We start from the raw sequence: 14,677 nt of genomic DNA on the forward strand, positions 1-14,677 counted from the left end.
AAAAGTACACGGGCAGGTGCGAGTAATCCTCAAGAACTCTCAGTGCGGAACGAAACCGAAACTGAGAGAGAGTTAGTAGAGCGAACCTCTTATGAGTATCCTTCAAGTAGGATGCCCCTTTGCCACCCCTCTGGTCCTCCTCTTTTAATAAAGTCTTTAAATTGTCTGCCTTTTTGCGAGGCTTTTTGCTAAATTAACAAACAACGCGAAGGGAAACTATAAAAAATAAGGTAATAAAAGGTAAAATAGGTTCTGTTCTAGGGGGTTTATATAGCTAACCCTTCGGCTTCTCTAAGTACCTGAATGAGACCTTTATAAGATACACGTGACGACGGCCCCTGAAAATCAACTTCCAGAAATAGTAATAAAATATCTATGAATTTTATTAATCTTATTTTAATTTTATAAATTTTAGAATCGCTTTTTTCTTAAGAAAAAATGAACTTTAATCCCTTTAGATACTAATTAACTAACAAAACTAACAATTTCTATATTTATTTTTATATTTATTTCAATCCCTCCCTTGTGTATCTTAAAATTAGCAAGTCTTAAGTATCTAGAGACTCGTGCCGACAAAACAAATTCTAGTTCTCTATTTAGATTGTTTTAATGGGCGCGAAAGTTGATTAACATTAATTAATTCATGCTGTGAATGGCATTTGTGTTTCAACAAATTGGAACTAAACGAGAAATGTGTGTGTTTGGTTGCCCGGAAATGCATACTTATACACTAACAAAAAATTAAATAGCTATAAGATGCACAAATACACAGATACAGATACAGATACACCGATACAGATACAAATGCTAGCCGCAGATACAGATACATTGTTTGACCTAGTAATTAAGGCGTGTTTAGCAGGCGCATTTCATGAGGCTAATTAATGAAGTTGGGTTCGGTCTCTATGCAGCTTCTAGCTCCTTCTCTATCCATCTATCCATCTACCCATCTCGTTCTCGGGAACGAGCTCTTTCTATTTTCCAAAGCAACCTGTTTTCCCTTTGGTCTTGTGTACACAACAAAAGCAATTTCAGGGAAAACATTTTCCACTAGTTGTGTTCATTACACTGAAAGAAATTAAAATCCTATTAATAAATATTTATAAAAATTTAATACTTCAGAAATCTACCAATTTTATATATTTTTTTAAAGTACTTTAATATTTTTCATAAGAAATTTCCTTTAGTTTTTTTTCACTGTACTATTTTCTGCTATTTAGTAGATGCAACCAAAAAAAAACGCTTAAGGAGAAAAACAACAACAACAACAAGAAAACAAGAAAGGAAAGCTAACTTCGGGCGGAGCCGAAGTTTATATACCCTTGCATTTAAAACCGGATATATATCGCAAACATCGGATATAGTTGGCCGATCCTTATGGGAATAGGAATATATAATCCAATTTATTACAATACAAAATCTAAAAAAAGTCCCAAACTTCTATCTTCAAAAATACGAAAGTTGATATTTCTACCAAATACCATTTCCGATCGTTCAGTTATATGGCAGCTATGGGATATAGTCGGCCGATCCTAATGAAATTTGGTAGGTTGGATCAACTGACCAAGAATTAAGTCTGTACTAAGTTCCAGCTTTCTATCTTCAAAAACACGAAAGTTGGGTCATTTCCGATCGTTCAGTTATATGGCAGCTATAGGATATAGTCGGCCGATCCTTATGAAATTTGGCATGTCGTATTATTTTGCCAAAAATAGCTCTCATGTCAAATTTGAACTCTCTAACTCTAAAAACACCAAAGTTATACCATTTCCGATCAATCAGTTATATGGCAGCTATAAGATATAGTCGGCCGATCCCGGTCGTTCCGACTTATATACTGCGTGCAAAGGAAAAAAGGGTGTGTGCAAAGTTTCAAGACGATAGCTTTAAAACTGAGAGACTAGTTCGCGTAGAAACAGACAGACGGACAGACAGACGGACAGACGGACAGACGGACATGCTCATATCAACTCAGGAGGTGATCCTGATCAAGAATATATATACTTTATAGGGTCGGAGATGTCTCCTTCACTGCGTTGCACACTTTTGGACAAAATTATAATACCCTCTGCAAGGGTATAAAAAACATTAAACGCAACAAACGCAAGGCTAGCAAGAAGAAGACATCTTAGCATAGGAATATTCCACACAAACAACAACAAGAACAACAACAACAATACCAACAAACAAGTCACAGCAACAGTAAAAGAAGAAGAAGAAGAAGCCGCACAAATATTTCAGACGAATGTCTAAGGCAGAGTGACGCCGACAGCGCAGCAACAGAGACATCGGCAGCGTGGGAGTTTCGTTAACAGCTGTACCCCCAAAATGCGCTCTCCCTTTGCTCATACTCTCTCTCTCTCTCGTATTCTCTCATTTATTTTGACTCTCTCTCTCTCTCTCTCTTCACGTAACAACATCCCTGTGACACGTTGTTCTTGTTGTTGGTGCTGTTACTCCTGCTGCCGCTGCTGCTGCGGCGGTTGTGTTGTTGTTGGTACTGCCTTTTTGTCACAGGTCGTTGCACTACACAAATACACAAACATACTTACAAACACGCCAGACACCGAACCGATGTACAGTGACACATGCAGAACGCTCGGACTGTCGTCAGCTACAACAATAGCAACAACACTAACATCAACCCCCACCCCGTCGAAATACCCCACAAAAACACCCATATGAGATGCAAATGTCATTAAGAGAGAGGGAGTGAGTGAGTGTAAGTGTGAGAGGAGATCTATGCAGATATTTCCAGGCAGCCTCCGAAAGATAGACTGTTATCTTTGAGATACAAATGAATGAACTTTTTAATTAAATGAATTATTTACATATAATTCTTATTTTAATTTTGTATTTTTCATAATATTATTTAAGAAAAAAATTTTCAAAAATGTTTATTTTTTTTCTTTAATTTTTTTTATCATTTTTTTTTTATCAAAAAATACCTGAAATACGTGCCAAGAGGCTAGAAAGAAATATTCAATTACTTCCAAATGATACCCGTTTGCACCTTTAAAGTGCCGCCAAAAGAAATATCTTTGAAATGGAAAAACCCTTTTTTTTGTGGATGGCCTTTGATGGAAATCTTTTTAGCTAAATTAATTTCTGAAGAGAGTGGCCCGAATGGGGCAAGCTGGTGCATAAATATGTAATGAGTCAAGTGGATGCCACTCGAGAGGGCCCAATTAAAACCAAGTGGAAATACCTCGGTAGCGCAGATCAAGGAGTTATGTTTTGTAATAATTCAAATTTTTTAACTGGGCTCTTGGGGTTTTTTTCATTTTAATTTTTTAAGAATTTCGTTTTTTTTTTTAAGCTCAAGTGGCAAGAAAAGCCAAAACATTTTTTTTTTATTATTTTGTGTATCTCGCAGAGCATAAAAGAAAAGCATTCAAATGAACTTTCCTCGCCGTTTCCATTGTTGTTGGACTTGGTTGTTTTGGAGCTTTAGTGGTTGTTGTTGTTGTACGTGGCACAAGTGCGGCCGCATGCTCAAGCACACACATACACACACATATACATACACCTGAAGAAAGAACCAGAAAACGTGTTGAGTGGCAAAAAAAAAAATTATAAGAAAAAAAATAAACAACAGATACGGCCATCTCCCTCTTCAATCAATTTCATATTCTATGCCCCCTTTTTCCGGCCAATTTATTTTCGCACACAAACTCGAGAGTATCCTTCAGATCCACCCAAGCCCTCAGACTCTCATCCTTCCCCGAAAACTTCAGGTTTTAAAGTAGAGAAAAGTTTTTTGATTTCAAAATGATTAATGCCACAGTCAGGATTTTGTACAATGATTGATTAATTAACGTTGACAACCAGTAACACATAAAAAAAAAGACACACACACAGCCACATTCTGGCGGCTCTTTTCAGTTGTCCAGTTTTTCATTATTTTTTTTCCCGATTTTTTTTAGTTAATAAATTGACTCCCATTTTCGTTACGGTCTTTTCTTATCCCCTTCTTTCATCTTTGAGATATTGTAGTTACTGTTGTTGTTGTTGTTACTCTTGTTGTTGTTGCTTTTCCCACCCAAAACATTTTCCTATGAAATCTGAAACGCTGCTGCCTCACAAATGTGCGTGTGTGTGGCCAGGTTTTAGCCTTGATTGATTTGAAACCGAGTTTAGTTAGCTCAGGAGAAGCCAAGGGGTACGGGAATATGCAAAGTACACTGGGGAAAAAAACTATGAAAAGTTACGGTGATAAATGAAAAAATGTGCATTTAATTTTCAAAATAATGTGACCAAGGATCAGAAATTGCAAAATAATTATTTGAACAAATTTTAGAGCTAACGCTTAAACTTTAGGAAAAGAAAGTGAATGCGTTGATTAAAGTTTTGGAGTTGAAAACTTAAACAAATATTTTGTTTAAGGAAAAAAATACTAACTTTTACTATAATGCGAAAATTTTTATTAAAAAACTGTTTCTTTAAAGAACCCCTTTCTCTTTTTTACACTATTTTTAAGACTTTTTAAAAGGAAAACTCAGGGAGTAGATGGATTAACTAGATAGATTCATTTTTCAAAGGCTATAGCCTAAATGTAGGACTTTAGGACCAATTTAATTAATTTAATTTAGGACCTATTCACCATTTTCTAATTAAAATAATTTTCTAATCAATTTAACAAAATTGAAAAGTGAGAAAAATTGTGTTTTTGAAAATAGAAAAACGTTCAAATACAATTTTTGAATGTTTAAAACTTTTGAAAAATCATTTAGAATATTTTATGAAGAAAAATTTAAGTTTTCTAAAATTTGATTCCTATAGATACAGATACAAATATATACGTCCATATAGTCCAGGCTCCTATAGTTTAATTTTTTATTATTTATGGGTATAAAAATAACAACTTTTAACAATTTAATTCTTTCCTTAAAACTTCAAGCCCATTTCTCTCACTGTTCCCATTTCCTTTGCAGTTTGCCACTCGGGCCAATCGGGTTGGCTCTCTGTTACCATCTATATTCGGGCCATAAGTGCGTACCTCAGTGTGTGTGTGTGTGACTCTGGCAGAGGTGTACACGCAATTAATTATGTTGACAACCGACATCAATTGAAACGCTATCGGAAGGCAATCATCAAACATTAATCGAATGTGACATTCGGCAGGCAATTCTGATTCTGATTCCGATTCTTTCAAGACCCCTAGTAGCGTTCTACTATTTTTTTTTTTTTTTTTGCATGTCAGAGCTATATTTTGAAGCAAATATAATATATATATACAGTCTTAGGAATGTGAGGTTTGATAACCCCTGGCATAGCTTTCTAGAATCATGAACACAAACGTAATAATTTACTCATAAGTGTGCCTCAACGAAAATAGATTTAAATACATTATATTATATAGACTTATCGGAACTGTGGCTTTAGTATATTATTCTGGAAAAAAAAGACGAATCTCATTAACTTTTAAAATGCAAATATATCATTGCAACAGATTCCCTCTACAAGTCCACCCCACTCGATCAACGACCTCTCCCACCCGCGCTCCAAATTCCATGCCCCCCACCAGACAATGGGCGGCCATTCATCTTTACGTAATTTCGATATCACAGAGAGAGAGAGGAGCAGCAACACAAAAATTGTATCTTTGAAACAAAAGCACGAGAAAAACTAAAAAAAAAGTGAAAGTATGAGGAGGAATTAGATGGAGATACATATAATAATTATGGCAGTAAACCCAATGAATGAATATAGTAGGGACTATGGAGATCTCTTATATACACCTTTATCTCTACTGATTCCAAATCGAAAGTATCTCGGAGGCATTTTTATGAATCTACAATTGTTGCCAGATGTTTTAAACCAGTTTATTTGCCAAAGCCAATCCAAAATCTATAAAAATGTTTATTTATATACTAAACAGGCATACGCACATATCGGATATGTGTATCTATAAGGTTTGAATGTTGCACGGAAATTCAGTGCCGAATATTACCTTGAATTTAAATAAATTTTATATCAAAAGACAATAAAACAAAGGCAGGCAAGTCATTAAAGATACTATCTGAAGATACTATAAGATATTGTAATACTTCTCTTAAACCTTTTCAGTTAGAGTATCTTTAAGTTAGATATTAAAAATATTCCCACGCGATCCAGCCCACCAACTATGTAGCTAGCCATAGAAACTAAGCCAAGTTAACAGGTTAACAGCCATCAGCTTTCGTTTGATTTCGGTTTTTTCTGGTCTCGGCCTGGGATCTAATTAAAAATGCAATCGAGTCGAACAATTAAGGCGACAACAACGTTGTCAGCTTAACAAATTATCAGGCCCCTCGGGCCAAGCCATAACTACAAAGGCAAACTAATGGAAAATAATGAGATGTAGAACCACCACCACCCACTGGCCATATACTCTTTTTTATATTTAAATATTTTTTTCAATTTTTTTTATTAGTTTTTTTTCATGATCCGGACGATTGGCCGACTAACGGGCCATGCAGAAAGGCAGAAAGTATCTGACAGATGCGTACGCGTGCCCAGCAGCCTCTAGTCGCCTTAATTCCATCCATATGCTCGAAAGCTCTGTACAAACTGATTTATATTAACCCGAAAAATACAAAAATACAAAAAAGAATCTCAAATAGATTTGTACTATGTATGAAAATAAAAAAAAGAGAAAAAAAAAAAAAAAAAGCAAAACGCACGTTTGATGTTGTAGATACATTCAGAGGCAGAGGCGGGCGGGCGGTAGCGCGAGCCAGTCGCAAGTACAAACCGAAGCGTCGAGCAAGTACGACGAGGGTATCTCAGTATCTCTGTATCTGTATCTCTCTGGAAGTATGAGTATGAGTTTTCAAGCATATATGAGTATGAGTATCTGGTTCCGCGACAGCGACGCCACTCAGCACGTTCATTATGGCATTTTGTCAGATACAAATTTTAGAGTCGCTCTCGCCCCGAGTATCTGTATCTGTATGCTGCTTCTGTTGCTGCTGCCTGCCGCTGCTGCTGCTGCTGCTGCTTCTGCTGATGCGGTTTGTTGCGCGATAAGCATACGGATATGTCAGTTAATTATTTGTTTATATTTTGTATTCCTCGCACTCTCTCTCTCTCTAGAGTCTAGAGTCTAGACTATGCGGTCTATATATAAGTATATATCGACTATATATATGTTTATGAATATCATAAATATATGTATGTATATTGGCACATCTGTACTGTATATTTGGAATAACATTTTTTTTGTGCTGATTATGGCAGAACGTTGGAGTCTTTAGAGGGAGATCAGGGAGATCTCTTGGGATTGGGAATTATATTCAGAATTGGAATTATAGATCTCTAAAGAGAGTTTTAAACTATTTATTATAAAATTTCAAACCTTGAGGTTTAATTAAGATATTTTTTTATACATTTTTTTAAGGTTTTTTAAAAAGAAAGTCTCTTTGAAGAAGAAACTCTAACTTTCTTGAAGAAACTTTTAAGAAAGAACCTCTAAAAAAATCCCAGTCTCTCTTCTAAGCCCTAAATACTAGCCCTTTGTTCTTCAACCCTTTTTTTTTAATAAAAAAAATTACCCAGAAATATTTAATAAATATTTAAAAACAAAGTTTTAAACTTTAAAGTAACCCAATATCCCCTCTAAACACACTTTCAACCGAAAGCTGAAGCAGCTGCTCTGCCACCGAAGTTACCTGCAACATATCTACAGCAAAATGGGAAATGCAAGCCAACAGCAGCAACATGCAGCAACATCGGCTGCGGCAACAGCAGCAGCAAGTTGTGGCAGCAACGAAACAGGCGATAAGGAAGAAAGCACAGGCAATGGCCAACAATGCCACTTGAGGGGGAAAATGACTGGAAAACCGGTGCAGCTCGCTGAAAATGCTATCTCCCTTCTCCACGTTTCGCGAATGTTTTTCGCTGGTGGTGTTGCTGGTTGCTGGTTGTTGCTGCAGCACCAACAACTTGCAACACGACGACAATGGCCAACCGGCTTAAGCATGTTGCATGTTGCTGCTGAGCGCCTGCTACAATGCAGCCGTTGAACACCTGGAATGGGGCATCCACAATCGGGATAGCCGGAGTAGTCTCCAACAGCTCCATATTCCCGGTTTCTCGATTGGCATTCCTTGTGCAGCACACCCCCCCCTCCCCTCCCCTCCGCACCCGGATGTAGCCCATACCCACACCCAGTTGCCCATCTGCCCATCGCATGTTCCCAGTGTCTCAGGTTGCTGCCACAACACACACTTCGAGGGCGGTTTACGGCGGAAGGGATGTTTCTCTTGCGAGGGTTGCGATTTCAGCTTGGAACTTGGGTTACTGGGTACCGGGTACCGAGTACTGGGTATTGGGCTTCATGGAAAAAAAAAAAAAATAAATAAATATAAACTGTGGGTGAGGCGTTGTGCTTGCTGCACAGGAGGAGAAAAACCCGAAAAAACCGAATCAACAAAAAGCTCAACGGAAACCTGTTTTGGCCTCCCGAGCCTCAACTGACTGAGTTGAGCTGAAGAGTTGGGGCCTCAGTGGCAGCCACAGCATTGACCCCACTGAGTCAACGACAAAATATGCCAGGAGACAGAGACAGAACTAAATTGCCAGAGTGAGAAGGATTGACTGGAGTGGAGACTGGAGCCTCAGGAGATCTCTTGTATCCGAATAAATGCAGAACATGGTGCGAAATATTTAATACAAAAATGCTGAAAAGGAGTTAAGGTCTCACAAAATAAGGCATCTCTCAATACAGTCTAGCTTCTGTAAATTAAAACTTGAAGAATTCAGAAGAAATCTTCTGAAAAATAGAGTTATAGATAGAGTAAAGATAGGGGCTTATACCATTAAGGTACATAAGTCTTAGAAAAAAAGGCTTTTCCTTTATTTCTAAACTATTTTCCAAGTTTTGTAACCATAGAAATTAAAGAACTAGTTCTTAGAGTTCGAAATTGAAGAAGAAATATAATTTTTTAGGTTTTTTTTTTTATTTAGGATTTGTTCTTTAGGATTTATTGTGTTTATCATATGTATTAGGATTTATGAAGCTTGTAATATATTAAAGTCTTCCAATGAAGGGGTTTTCTTTAATTTCATGGGTGTTTTTCTTCGTTTTTTGATAAAATTTGATTGAAATTTTAATAAAGAAATGGTTCTTAAGGCTTAACATTTAATTAACATTATTATTTTGTTTATTAGTAGTTTATTTTTGGGATGTATTATGTTTATTACATGTATAGAGGTTTATGAATTATATACCATAATAAAGTCTTCCAAAAAGGGGGTTTTCTTTCATTTCAGTAATTTTTTTCGAACTTTTTTTTTGAAAAAATGTTAAAAGAACTAAATCTTAGTGTTTGAAATTCCCTTTTATAAGTAATATTTACTTATTTTTTTGTGTTAGAGCATTTTTTTAATGAGGTTTATTGTTTTTTAGCTGTGTTAGGGCTTATGAAGGAAATACCATATTAGAGTCTTTTAAAGAGGGTATTTCATTAAATGCAATACTTGTTTTCAATGTTTCTTTTTTTAAGTAAGAACAAGAACTAGTTCTTGGTGTGTAAAACTCATTATTAGTCAATCAATTTTGTGTGTTTTAAGATTAAAAATGAGTTTAAAAATCTTAATATTTGGAAAATTTTGAAATTTAAAGGGAATTTAAAGTGAAAGTGTCCACGAAGTTTGATTTAAATGAGAAAGATAAGATATAAAAGTTTCTAAATAAATGAAAACCTAACAAAATTATATAAAGATTTAATAAAAAAAGTTTATATTAAACCAAAAAATAGAAAACTTATCTTAGACTAACTCTTAAGATTCTTAATTTTTACCATCTATTTATAAGTCAAAATTCCGCTTTTAAATATTACTCCGCAGATTAGTTTGCAAATTTTGCATTAGCCAGGCCAACCTGTATTAGCCAACTGCAGCAGACGGAACGAGGAGAGCCCAGGAAACCTGTTTACAGTTCAAACTCCACATTCGATATTCGATGTGAACTCTTATTTGGTGAGCTGTGTGGTGTGTGTGTTGGTTTTTTTTCTGTTTTTCTGTCTGGCATGCTCGACGGCTGGTGCTACGGAGGTTGGTGGCTCTGCTTAAGCCAAGTTGTGTGCTTCGCAACCATCTGAGTAGTTTTAAGCCACCTACGAAGCTGAAGCTTAGGCCGGGTTATCTCCGGGCTTAATTGGGTCATTCACACGCGCCACTTGCCGGCCGATAGAGATAGAGATACATTCCTTAAGAGAGAGATGGCAAGTTTGAGATTGAGACACTACTGAAATAACACACACATCTTCTTTTTTTTTTATTTAATTTTTTTTTTTAACCTAGCAACAACTTCCGGTGACGAAGAAAATAAAGTCGAGGCCCAAGCATACATTTTACATTACATGTTAGACTACTCCAGCGAACGACCAAGCATAAGGGGGGCGAAAGAGAAGAAAAAAATGAAAATAAAAAGACATTTGACGTGCTGGACAAATAATAATGTTTATCAAGTGAAGAAAAGTATTTAAAATGCCTCGAGTCTGCCTTGAATTTCATTGGAATGCGGTGGCTATTGGAAAGAAGGGGGAATTGGGAAATTTTAAGATTATTTCATTCAAAATATCATAAGATACTCAAGATATAAAATCTTAAAAGAATTTTAACATTTCATGAATCATTTTCCAAACGAAATTCCCAAAAATCCCCGAAAATTCCAGTATCTTTCAGAATGATTCAACGGTAACTATCAGAGCACCACACTCTCCCCCTACATACCACTCTCGGACTCTCTCTCGGCTCACCCTCTCTGAACTGCATACCCACACAAGGATTCAACAGCAAGGATCGCCCGAGAGAAGGTGAGAGCCGAGAAACGGAGCTCGTAGAGCGCCCACTAAAGCAGCCCAAAAAACAAAGCAAACACAAAGTCAACAGCCCAAAGACAAAGGCAAACAAATGAAAACACAAAAGACACGGCCGTAAAAACTAAACCGACCACTTCTGGTGGGATGGCGGGGCGAGCGAGAGAGCGAGATCGCAAGCGAGACCATTGTACATCCATCATTTTCTAGGCGATGCAGCACAAAAAGGCAAAAAAAAAATAATAGAAACTGCAATTGCGGCTTAGGAAATTATTTGGCAATTTACAAAGCTGGATCTAAAAAACTGGTCTTGATCTATTTTTAAAGCCAAGCTTTAGCTTTGGCCCGAGCTTTGCCAACAAAAAAGTTCCTCCAAGCATAAAAAAAACATCAATCAAACGAGGTTCTACACGAAAAGCGCTTCAAGGTCTTATCAAAATAACGAAAAAAAACAAAAAAAAAAAGTTGATATGAACCAGAAACTGGTTTCCCATGCAAAAACCCACCCACACCCATGGAATATAAAACGGAAATCATACGAAAACAATAGAACATCCAACTAATTAGGCGAGCGATAAGGGGAAGATCTAATGAAAATTACTTACCAGAAGAAACAGCTAATAATGCTAATGATTCTTCTTCTCCACTTCGGCGATAATCCAATTTGATTATGACTTTGATTTGTTTTTTATAAAACACTGATTATTGCTTGACTTTTAATCCAGCTGCAACAACAACAAGTACGGCACAATTTAATTAGATTGCAAATACTACAAAAACAGCAACAACAAATACAGTGTATCACATTAATATTCGGTTTTTTTTTTTTGCAACTTTAAACGCGAATAAAATGTATTATACTAAGAAATCACGAAATTTTAAAAATGGTATTTTAAACTTTGAAATATTGTCTTTACGTAGGTATATATATGTTAGCACTTTATTAAAAATTAAAAGAAGAATCACAACGAAACAAAAAAAAAGCTTGAAAATGGCTTTACTTTAATATTCGGTATTTTTATAAGTATTACGTTAAAACAATGTGGCAACTTCAGATCCGCCAAAAATGGGTTTCCCCGAATTGCACACATATGACTGGTATTCATTTCCTACAAACAAGCCAAAAAAAAGCTACTACGAGCACCGATTTTCGAGATGGGCCGCAAGGGTAAAAATGCATCATTGGAGCAGCGAAATCTTGTCCTCAAACTTCACTTAGAGGGCAAGACCTACAAGGAAACAGCCGAAATGCTTGACATGAAGCCCAACACAGTCGGTGACATCGTCCGACGCTTCAAAAATGAGGGAAGAGTGGCTTTAATAAAGCAAAAAGGACAGCCGAAAAAATTGACTGATCGAGAAGAAGCCGAAATAGTCAGAAAAATAAAAAAAAATCCTCGACTTAGTGCTCCTGAATTGTCGGCTGAACTCTTTGCCGATCATGGAAAGGAAGTTTCGGCGCAAACTATTCGGCGTACCATAAAAAAACAGGGGTACAACGGTAGAATCGCCCGTAAAAAACCTTTGCTATCGGAGCGCAACCGAAAGTTGCGAAAAAACTTTGCCCAGGAGTACTCCAAAAAGGACGAAAGCTGGTGGGACGATGTCATTTTCCTTGACGAAAGTAAATTTAATCTTTTCGGGAGCGACGGCAAGCAAATGGTATGGCGGAAACCAAACACTGAGCTGAAAAAAAATAACCTTAGGCCAACAGTTAAACACGGCGGGGGAAGTGTGATGATTTGGGGCTGCATTTCCACAAAAGGAGTGGGAAATTTAGTATTTATTGATGGGATAATGAACCAAGATCAATACTTAAAAATTTTGAAAGAAAATTTGAAGCAGTCGGCGGAGAAAATGGGCATTGCGAACTCATTTAAATTATATCAGGACAATGACCCAAAGCACAAGGCGCATAAAGTGAAGTCCTGGTTGCTTTACAACTGCCCAAAGGTCATGGAAACGCCGCCCCAATCACCTGATCTCAATCCCATAGAAAATTTGTGGAGTGAATTGGACCGCCGTGTACACCAAACGCCGATATCTTCAATATCGGAATTGAAACAACGGCTTCAGGAAGAATGGGTCAAAATTGGCGGCGAATACACAAAAAAAATTATTCGAAATATGCCAAAACGATTAAGCGATACCATAAAAAATAATGGGTATCACACTAAATATTAAGATAAATTTAATTTTAAGATAAAATAGTTTTTTTTTAGGTCTATAAGGAAATACCGAATATTAAAGTAACACAAATTTTGAGTTGTTTTTCGTTTTTGTTTAATTTTATTTTTAATTTAAAATAAATTCCTGTGTTATGTTATTTCTATGAATAGGTAATAAAAAAAGCTTTACTTTGCTATTTAAAATTTTTGTTTAAGTCTTTTTTTTAATCTCTTTCTTTTCATTTGAAATTGAGAAAGTAAAAAACCGAATATTAATGTGATTCACTGTAGATCGAGCACGGAAATCAGTTCAGTTGTCTCTCTTTTATTTGTTTGCCCCTCTCTCACTGTCGCTCTCTCTCTCCATCAGTCTGACTGACTCGCTGTTTTGTGTGTATGTGTGTGGAAATCAAAACAAAACTCAAGGAGAGAGAGAGAGTGCTAGCGAGAGCGTGATCCGTGGCTAGTTGTTGTTGCTGCTGTGTTTGCATTTTGCTTTTGTTTTAGTTTTAGTGACTGCAACATGTTGAATGTGTATTTACGCTCGTTCTAACGGTATTGGAAAGACCTCAAAAATCTTTCAAATTCAAAAAAAACGATTTACTGGCGATACAATCTGTTTTTGGCATACACTCTCACAACACACACACGCACACACACAGACACACACTAGTCCAAAAGGACGCTGTCGAGGGTTGCATTTAAAAATAATAATAAATAAAACACTGAATTGCTTACATCGTACCACTAAGCACCGTTAAACATTGGTACCGTTCCCCACAAGTTAACCACAAATTTTTCGAAACAAAGTAAACACCGAAATCAACAGGGAACGCCAACGCCGCTTTCGTCTTCGTTTTGTTTATACATTCAGTTATGTTTATGTTGAGTTTGTTTTTTTGCACTTTTTTTCACGACTTTTTTTGTCAGTTTCTTAACATTTAACTATAAGGATTCTTTCTTATTATTTTACGCGTGCGGTTCGCGATTTAAGACACTTTTTAATTGATTAAACGCGAGATGAGACGCGGGCTCCTTTCCAACGTGTAGTTCAAAAACACGTCCGCTCGCTTGCTGGTCGTTTTTGTTTTTGTTCAGTGTCGGCTACTTTCAGTGGGCTGCTGCTCAAAAAGGTAGATTCGGTTCTCTCTGAGAGTCTAAAGAAAGAGAGAGAGAGAGAACTGCTGTTTTTCTCTGCTTTTGGTTTATCCGGCAAGGCTGCACTGTTAGCCTTTTCTGAGATATATAGCTAGTTTAAATATAAAAGATCTTTAAATATTCTGAAATAGTTTTGGCTAGATTTTGAGTTTTTTTATTTGAAAATTATTCATTTTTGGTACTTTAGCGGTCGTTATGGCTTTTGTCTTTGTTCAAACAAAGAGCATCGCTTCTGGTTACCCGTTTCGTTACCGGTTCGAGAGAGAGAATAACAGCTGATTTTCATTATCTCTGTCCGACAGCTGTTCGATCTTTCTCTTTGTTTATAATTGCTCTTTGCCGGTTAGTAAATACTTATAAAATTAATAAATATTTAATTTAATACAATTATTTATAAATAAACACTTAATTACAGTTTCAGGGGTATTTTATCGTTCTAAAATACTAAAACTACTAAATGGTCACCCTGTGGCTCAAGTTAGCGGGAAGATTCACAGGGACGAGAGAATTTCGATATGCATTCGATATATGTTCGCGATTAATATC

General features: G+C 36.4%; 1 protein-coding gene across 2 annotated transcripts in view; it reads right to left on the bottom strand.

Moving 5' to 3' along the window:
• Positions 1-14,073, bottom strand: part of mam (neurogenic protein mastermind) — a 69,644-nt gene extending 55,571 nt beyond the window's left edge. The window contains exons 1-2 of one of the 2 annotated variants that reach the window (XM_017232328.3): positions 13,712-14,073; positions 11,411-11,530 (exon numbers count right to left, since the gene is read on the bottom strand). The gene's annotated coding sequence lies outside the window, so the exon portion shown is untranslated. The remainder of the gene's footprint in view (positions 1-11,410; positions 11,531-13,711) is intronic. The other variant, XM_017232329.3, reaches the window with a different exon arrangement.
• Between the last annotated feature and the right edge of the window lie 604 nt (positions 14,074-14,677).

The sequence above is a fragment of the Drosophila bipectinata genome, chromosome 2R (genome assembly GCF_030179905.1).
Source record: "Drosophila bipectinata strain 14024-0381.07 chromosome 2R, DbipHiC1v2, whole genome shotgun sequence".
NCBI classification, from domain to species: domain Eukaryota; kingdom Metazoa; phylum Arthropoda; class Insecta; order Diptera; family Drosophilidae; genus Drosophila; species Drosophila bipectinata.